We start from the raw sequence: 9071 nt of genomic DNA, 5'->3' as shown, positions 1-9071 counted from the left end.
TATTGTAATTATATTATATGATATATATATTTTTTTGTTTTTGTTTTAAGCAGCATGGGGCAAAAGAGAACTCAAACTAAAGAGAATCAACTCTAGAAGTAATGCATTTTCTAAAATTGAGAAACACTTAATTTGACCATAACTATTGTTAGTGTGGTCTGACTGTGTATGTGCGTGTGTGATTGAGAAAGAGGGAGAGAAATGAGGACAGTGGTTAGAGGGATATATGCATGCCCCACTGATGGTGTACACCTGTACATGCTATACATAATTTCCTCCCTCCAGCATCACTTGCTGGTCACTACGTTAATAGGTTGTTCTGTGCTGTGACAAAAACCACTTCAAAGACACTGATCTGTGACAGGAAACATACAGACAAAGGGCCAGTGGTAGCGATATGTAGAGCTGGGCTTCACAGCAACCTGCTCACTTAAAATAGAAATATCTGCTTCACCATTTTGATATGTCAGACGGTGTGAAAACCTATAAAAATAGGGCAACTGTAGAGAGCTGGTCAGTTTAGCAAACCTCAATGGTTGACTCCTGTTTATTGTTTTGCTGTGAGAGCTACGTATTTTAAAAAGAGTTTGGTTATTGTTCTACTATACAGTATTTCTAAACCTACTGCTGGACTGTGGTTTACTGTAGACAGACGTGCTACATCAGAGCCACATGTTCAGTTGAAAACGGACTCTCATAGGCTTCCCATCTGCAAACATAATCAACAGAGTTTAGGTCAAGTTGAAGCATCATCAGGAAATGAACTATGTCTCTGAGATGCTAAACAGAGAGGTTTTGTTGATAGACAGCTTAACCCCTGTCTCCCAGAAAAATCTATATTTAAATTTTAAAAAGTGCCCTTCCAAGTATTAAATGATCAAAAATGTTATTCATATAATATGTGGACATTCAAACAATTATGTTTTTTTGAAAACCTGCTTGTAAATATATATGGGAGCATTTAGCAGCTAAAGAGATAGGTGGAGATTAGAACAGAGCTTGAAGGACAGTAAATGTTGGACTTAGTCATCATATGACCAGAAACTCCACATGAATCCTAATGTTTTTCTATGTCTGCTGTCTGTTTTATGCCAATGTTGAAGTCATTCTCACCTAAGTGGTCAAAATGTCTATGAAACAATAAAATGAAAAAGCCGGCGTACAATCACGGAACTTTTAAGCCAACTACAAAATGTAAAAAAAAAAGACTTCATGAAGACATATAACATTTTGAAAAAAAAAACACTGATTACAAACTGAAACAAAAACAAAACACACTTTGCACTTTCCTTTTTAACAGCTGGGATAGATTGTTGCTGGTAAATTGCAGTTGGAGAGCAGATGGCAGTATTTCTGATGCAATGAAATCTGTTTAATAGGGTAGAAGTGTATGCCTATGTAATATCACATGGAAAAAGCCCTTTGAAGTCACATCTGGTATGAATTGGGGAGCAGCAGAAGTGAGATATAATACTAATATATGGTAAAATGTTATTTTTCTTTGTTTAAGACTCTGAAAAGGAGCTTTTTTGTTCATGTTAGCAATAAAACATACTGTGTTTGTGGTTAGCCCCTTCAATTGCTGCTGTGATATAATAATACATAGTCTGACTCACAGAAAGTAGATTGTTGGTATAAGCTGCTATTAGGTTGCTACTTTAGTCTTCATTCTCCTCCCCTTCCGCTATGTGTTGCTGTTTTTGAAGTCCTCATTGATATGTGAAACAACACCTTCATGTACATGCTGAAAATGGCAAGTTACCCTAACCTGATCACTAACAGTACGAATTTAAACAGGCTAGCAGCTCTTACCTTTTCTTTAGCCATCTCAATGTCAGGGTTTACTTCCCCATGTGTAAATGTTCTACCAAAACAAGTTCCTCCATGACACTATTTTGCAAGGGCATGGTCGCTTCATCCTGGGCTTAGCACTCCCTAAGACGATTGTCATTGGTTTATAGAAATACAATAGTAAAACCAAGTGTGCTGTGGCTATTCTAAACTACAGGAACATAATGCGGATTCAAAACAAAAGCAAAACAAAACTTTGCAGTACATGCAGTACACCTTAACAATAAAATACTTTGAGTCTCTGTTTTTTGGGGGAATACAGAAAGGACTCAAAAGACACCCATCCATGACTACTAATGTAGTTTTTAGGCGGTTCACAAGTTCATCTAATGCAAGCTGGCTGCAGTTGACCAACATAAAGGTGTGATCAGGTCGGTGTTTATGTGAGGTTTAGGTTTGCTAAAGATCATTGTCATGATAAACCACAGTAGTGATTTCCTGTGATGAAAATGGAAATTCCTGTGTTAAGCAGGGTGATATTTTTGGCCTTTTCAAGCTTTTTTTGATAGAGACAGCTGAAGAGTGACAGGAATGTGGGGGGAGAGAGAGATGGGGAATAACATGCAACAGACTGCAGGTTGGATTTGAACTCCGGGCTACTGCGGCAAGGACTGAGCCTTTGTACATGGGGCGGATGCTCTACCAACTGAGCTAACCGACACCCCAAGCAGGGTGTTATTTAACATTTATTTCAAACATTACAATTAAAAGACGTCAAAACTTGTCAACACAGCTGGCTCATAGGAGAAAACAGAAACAGCAATGCCATTGGACAGAAAGCAATCCAACTGCAGAGCTTGTGATTAAGGACTGACTATGAACTGGACCTACAACATTATGGGTAGTTCTCTCAGACTGTAGGTTTAAAATCTTGGGCCCAAGCTAGATTTCTAAACTCCTCTGTCGGTTGCAGTACATTTTGAACCCATAGGAACAAGTGTACTGTAATGTAAATTCCAAATCAGAGTTGATCTAAAGTCAGTTACAGAGAACATAAATAACCCCTGACTTTGATTAAGTGAACCACAAGTTGCTGCTATAAAAACTTAAGGGTACTGGCTTTCAGTATAAGGTTAGGTTTCATTTTGAGCATTTTCACATCCAATGATATATCTATTGAAAGGTTGCCCTCACACCCTCGCAGGCATATATTTAGACAATAAGATTTCATGGGATGCACACTAATCTAGTTGGGAAGCTCAAACTGAAGATTGGCTTTTATTTAATAAAAATTCGCTTTACTTTTAATGTCAGGAAAAAAACAACTTATGGAAGCTACTTTTCTGTGTGTGATGGATTACAGTCTGTGATGGATTATAGTGACATATTGTATATGTCACTGTAAATGTAAATGTAATTGTTGTTGTTGTCGTTATCAATATATAATTTCTCAATTACTGTTTTATTTGACCATTAATTATCCTCTTTTTCATTGCTTCTATCCACACATAATGACATCAAAAGTACATTTCACCCAACAAGTAAACTATATAACTAATAAATCATATAGCAGTATGCTGGTTATGATGGATAGTTGTTTTTTCCCCTGTACAATAACTTCTCCAAAAATGTCTTCAATCAAGTTTTTTTTTTTGCCTGGTTAATGAACAAAAGAAGTACAAGATGGAAAAAATCTATTGTTTTTAATAACTGATCGTGCCAGCCTTCAGTCCTTAGCTCTTAGTCCTCATCATGACCTTTGAATTCTAGGCTACTATAGTAATATACGATATTATCCATATCTGAAATACACAATGAAAGAATGTTACATTCAAAGTAAGATTTTATTTCCAGAGCTGGTCGTAACACGTATAGATAGAGTAAAAGGTATTAACATTTGTAAATTAAATTTGATATGCTGCCCTCAATTTTTCCTATGGAGTGATGTTTCTGTGCCATGAACAGTGATGTTGATGTCGACTAGATACTTGTTTTTCTTTATGTAATTGAGTATATAGGAAAATTCCCACGCACTCTGAACTGTTGCAAGGCACACCCTAAGTTGCAGTTGAATATATTATCACTTAGCTGACTATGGTACACTGCTGCTAGATTTCCTCCTCTTGCAAAGAACTTAATTCCATATATGCAGCATTTAAACACACATTATCATTGCAAGTCAAGTGCATTTACTCAAATTTTCATTTTATGCAACTTTATACTTCTACTCCACATCAGAGGGGAGCATTACATTTTTTATTCCATTACATAAAATAGAATACATAACACATTGCACTAATTATAATCCAGAAATATATTAAGTGTTCTTTATAACGACTTAGTGGTAAACACATGTGGTTTCCTTCTAAATGCTGTGATCACAAGTTTGCCGTGTTGGTGCATTAGTAGAGGAGTCACATTTCTTGCATTTCCATTACACATCCGTTATTCCATTTTCAGAGGATGTGCCTTTTTCACCAGCTACATTTCTTGTAATGCATAGCTGACCATCCATGATAACTTGATAACACTAATCTGTGTGTATGTGTGTGTGTGTGTGTGCATGTGTACGTGCATAGTTATAGGCTGACATTTGGGCCTGCTGTGCATAACACCATCTCCACAACCACTTATCAGGTATTGCTCAAACCACTGGACAGTGTGATCTCATATATTCCTCTCAGAGAAATTAGCAATATACCCACACTTAAATGTCAGGTTGTGGTATATGAGAAGGAGACAGCTAGAGCTGATGCACAGGACTTCACCTACCAGTAATAGCAAGACTCTAAGTCCCCCCACACCACACACCTGCTATCCCCCCCCACTGTCAGTTTAACAATCACCATCTGACACCCTACCCAGCATCAATGCTGACTCACTGAAGTGTCTAACTGTGCGGGGTATGTGAAGTAAATGCTCGTTAATGTACATTATGCATTAGCGTGACCTTCAGCACCCACACAACTCATATAATGTTAGTGATGATCTTTTTATTCCCTAGGTATGCAACTCATGTGATAACATCTTTGATCTACCTACCAGTCTCTGCATACTAAGGGGTTTCATATTGTTGTTTTGTTGAATGAATCAAAGTGTTAGTGAACTAAACAAAATGCACACTCAGACTGCAACATGATAAAAGCCTGGTTTAATATGAGTCGTCTTACATTACCACAGCAGCGGTATATGAGCAGTCGACTTCAGAGGAACCACTAACAAGATGACTGATCTGCACTACAGGCATCAATGACAAACTGTCACTGTACAGCCACAGAGCCTTTTCACAGTAATCTGGGTAAGAATGACTACCAGTCAGTGTTGTGGTTTGGAAGAGTGAACCTATGCAAAGCTGGGGGACGGGTCTTGAGACTTCTTCGTAATTTGTGGGTGAAGGAAGTGTGAGGCCTACCTACGCCTCTGTCAGGGTGAACCGGTGCTTGGGAACTGTGTCAAAGCATCTTATCACTTGGTTTTACTGAGGGTCCGATGTTTATTAATTCTTATCACAACATAAAGTACAGGACTATGATTTGATTAAAGCAGTAAGACAGAAGGAAACTGACACACATACACTACAGTCAAAGTATATCATTACTCATTGAACAAGTGCAAGTTCAAAGGAAAATACTTATCACTTACTAACAGTGTTACAATGACTCTGAGATTATCAGGTAATTAGAAGCACTGTACTATCTTTGGTGTTGGTTTTCTCAAAAACATTGTTTTCAGAGCTCTAATGTTAACTAAATGTTTCATTCTTGCTATGTAATACACACAACTTAACACGGGCATTAAAAATGAGACTTGATTCATGAAATATATTTTGTTTTTCAGTTTCTTTGAAGTTCGTGAGGTGATACGCATCACATGTTGCTTTTCCTGACATAGGAAGTAAGCTGCAACTCTGGCATCACAGTAGTGACGCTGTGGCTTTAGGACTCACTGAAACTCCATACTGAGAACTGAGAGAAAACCTTATCTTACACCGTATCTTTACCTTGGTTAAGATTTTTATCTTGAAGTTCTACTATCAAATGTTGTATATTACGTCAGTGTTTGACACTCAGATGAGTAGGACTTTCACGACTTGAATTTCAGATCTCAGACTTTAATTAATGCAGTCAAATCACAACTTGTGCACTGAAGTCAACTTATGAGCATTCAGTGATGAAACAATTTGAAACCATTTATATTTTAACATCTTTTAAGTGTACTTTAGGTTTCCCTTTCCAAAGAAATTCAAGTGAGGAGATGCAGGAGAAGAAAAAGATATATTTTCCATTGTGAGTAAGTCAGGCGGTTTTCCCCTCTTGACTGTGGCTTTTACATCATCAGGTTCATTACACAGGTTACATTATGGTCTATTTTCAGCCTGCATGTACATCTGTGAAATGGATGACTGAATGAAGTTTCCTAATGATGCAAACATGCTGTCAGTCTTCTCAGAAAGAGAAAATATGCATGTGTAGACATAATTCAATAAGCACAAACAGTGTTTTATGGGTCATTCATTTTTATTACACTATTAATTAGCTTGACCAGTTTTAATTTCTCAAATTGCTTGCAAATACAGTTACACAACAGAGAACACTTTGCCAAATTGGAATATTTGTCTGCTTATTTGTGGAGCATGTCTTTGGTTAAAGGTCTGAATGAAAATGAAGAACAGCTCTATCAATGATGCTATCAACATCCCTAGAATCAATGCAGTATAATTGAAATCAGTCAGACAGAATCAATGTCTAACATTTAGCAACCTGTACACAAATTGAGTCATTTGGTTCTACTTGTGCTTAGTGCCACTCCTCATCAATTAGGCAGAGGTCATATGTCTGTCCATATTTCACATTTCTGAACGTTATAAACTTGTCAATGTTTTCTCATACAAGCCTCTAAAATTACATTACAGGTGAAAAGCATGACCCTTGATCCAACTGATTATTACATATAAATAAAAAATACAGAATAATTACATCCAAAACACAGCATTGTAAAAGGCAATAATGCAGCAATTAAAATCTCAATAACATTGTTTATATTTCGTCGGGAAGTAAGGGGACAGACCAACAAAGAAGTCTAGAATTTGACAGAGGACGTACGTACAAATGTGATTTGAGTAACTACAGTATACACCATTCTAAGTCTGCTAAATGCTGGTAGGAAACCTTCAGTGGTTTGGGAAACACAGGCAAGCTTATTCTCATCTATGGTTTCAGTAGTATCATTACAAGATCAACTGACTTAAACTGTGAACATACAACGTTTTCATTCACTAACGTAGCTGTACAAATTATACAAGGGCTATGACTTCTCTTCACCTGTCATAACACAACCGCAACCTGCAATTAGCCTGCCTAACGAGTGAAACTGAGGAATAATATTAAGTCATAACTCCGATAGTCAAACTCTTTTGCTTATTTTAAAGCAAAATTTACAAAAAGAAACAAAACAAAAGAGTGAGGAAACAACTTCTCCTCTTGAATGGGCAAATGCAGTTTTTTTTTGTTTTGTTTTTTTTCAAAGGAAAACTTCCACCAGTGAAAAACCAATAAAATATAAACTCATCTTGGTATGGATTATCTATACTACAGCATATAGGTGAAGACTGATAAACAACATCCCACAATGTGTACTTCCAACCAAGATGGCCTGACAGAATTCAGTAAAATGGAAATCAACCCTATGCAGTCATTGATCAGCCAGAAAAAAAAGGGGCAATCCCTTTTTTACTTACCTATACAGGGTACTATGTTGATCATAAATATGACAAACTACAATGAGTAATTTAATGAAAAGCTCTTTATGAAAAGAGGAACTTAAATAAAGCATCTATGGAGTACTAACATTCAATGTTGTTGAGTCCGAATTTGTCAAACTGGCAGAGTTAAAGACATAAAAGCATGTTTGACTACTATCATGCCTGAGGGTGGTGTGTTTTTTTACTACACACACTAAAACGTCATAGTACTATAGCTGTGGCCTTTTTGCACATCTCTGTACAATATATTACGCTTAAGCTGTAAGTTCCTGTGCTCTGATACCAACCTGCCAAACGTGAGAACAAACAGGCTGCTACAGGAAGTGATGAGAAGGGCATCAGGCATGTAGTCTGTCTCGGTCTACTAGGGGAATAATGCGTTACTGAAAATAAGATGGAATCTCAACGTCTACCTTAAATACATTCAGAAATAAGTTACTGTGTCGTTGTCTTGTGCTGGTTTTTACAACAGTCCGTTTTCAATCAGCCATGTTAGGAAAATGTTTCTCCTTCTCGTAACAGCACAATGTACTATTTTTATGTATTATTCCATTACATCAATGCAAATTAATCATAGAAATGTCTACATCTAGTAGTACATATTTCTTACGTTATTTACAGTGTCCATTTTGAACGGTGACATTTCCGACTTTTCAAAAGCAATGACAAGAACAACACAAATAAGTACAGCAGCATCATACACCAAGTTGTCATGCTTTCATTAAATTAACGGACTTCTGATTATTCTGTTTTGCAGTTCTTTAGGTAGCAGTACAAATAAAATAAATTAGCTAAATTGAATATTTGGTCAATTTGCCAAATAATTTGATCTCCAGAAGTCAAAAACATGATTTTTTTTTTGTACTACCAGCACATACAGCAGTTCTGTATCGACTAGTGTGGTATTTTTGGCCTTCTGTGTTTTAAAATTAAAGCCTAAATGTCTCACACAATCAAGGTAAACACCTCCACATCCTTGCTTAGTGTTCATGTCGTAATATTAGAGGTATCGTCCAATGTTGCAGGAGTCAAATGGAGGTAAGTTTATCTTGACAAGTAGCTCAGTAATTACGGATTTATACCATGATTTAACTAGGCTGTCACTCACACTCATCTACACAGATACATTATATCTAACTGTGGTACAGTTTAAACAAAGTGTCTACTACTGAAAAATAAATACTATAAAGCATTATGCACCGTTCAACTTCAGTTTCTAGTGTGGGGCAAAAGGTCAAGTCATGCCACTAGGATTGGTTTCCCTGTCTATGAGGTGAATGTTTTCAGGATTATGAAACGCTGTGGCACCGCTAATGGAAAGAATAATGCTCAGACTCTAGCCCAGAGGAGTATTAGATTACAATAGGTGATGTGAGTTTGTATCATATCCTATTATTCACATTCTGGTAATGATGATTGGTTGTTGTCGATCATTTACAATGGGTTTGGGCTTTCCCTTATACTTATTCAGTTACTTTATGTTTTGAACACATCATAAATCCGTCAAAGGGAGTGTAGC

Source organism: Larimichthys crocea, chromosome XIII, assembly GCF_000972845.2.
Source record: "Larimichthys crocea isolate SSNF chromosome XIII, L_crocea_2.0, whole genome shotgun sequence".
Classification (NCBI taxonomy): domain Eukaryota; kingdom Metazoa; phylum Chordata; class Actinopteri; family Sciaenidae; genus Larimichthys; species Larimichthys crocea.
The sequence above is the reverse complement of the archived record's forward strand: the minus strand, read 5'-3'. Positions refer to the sequence as shown.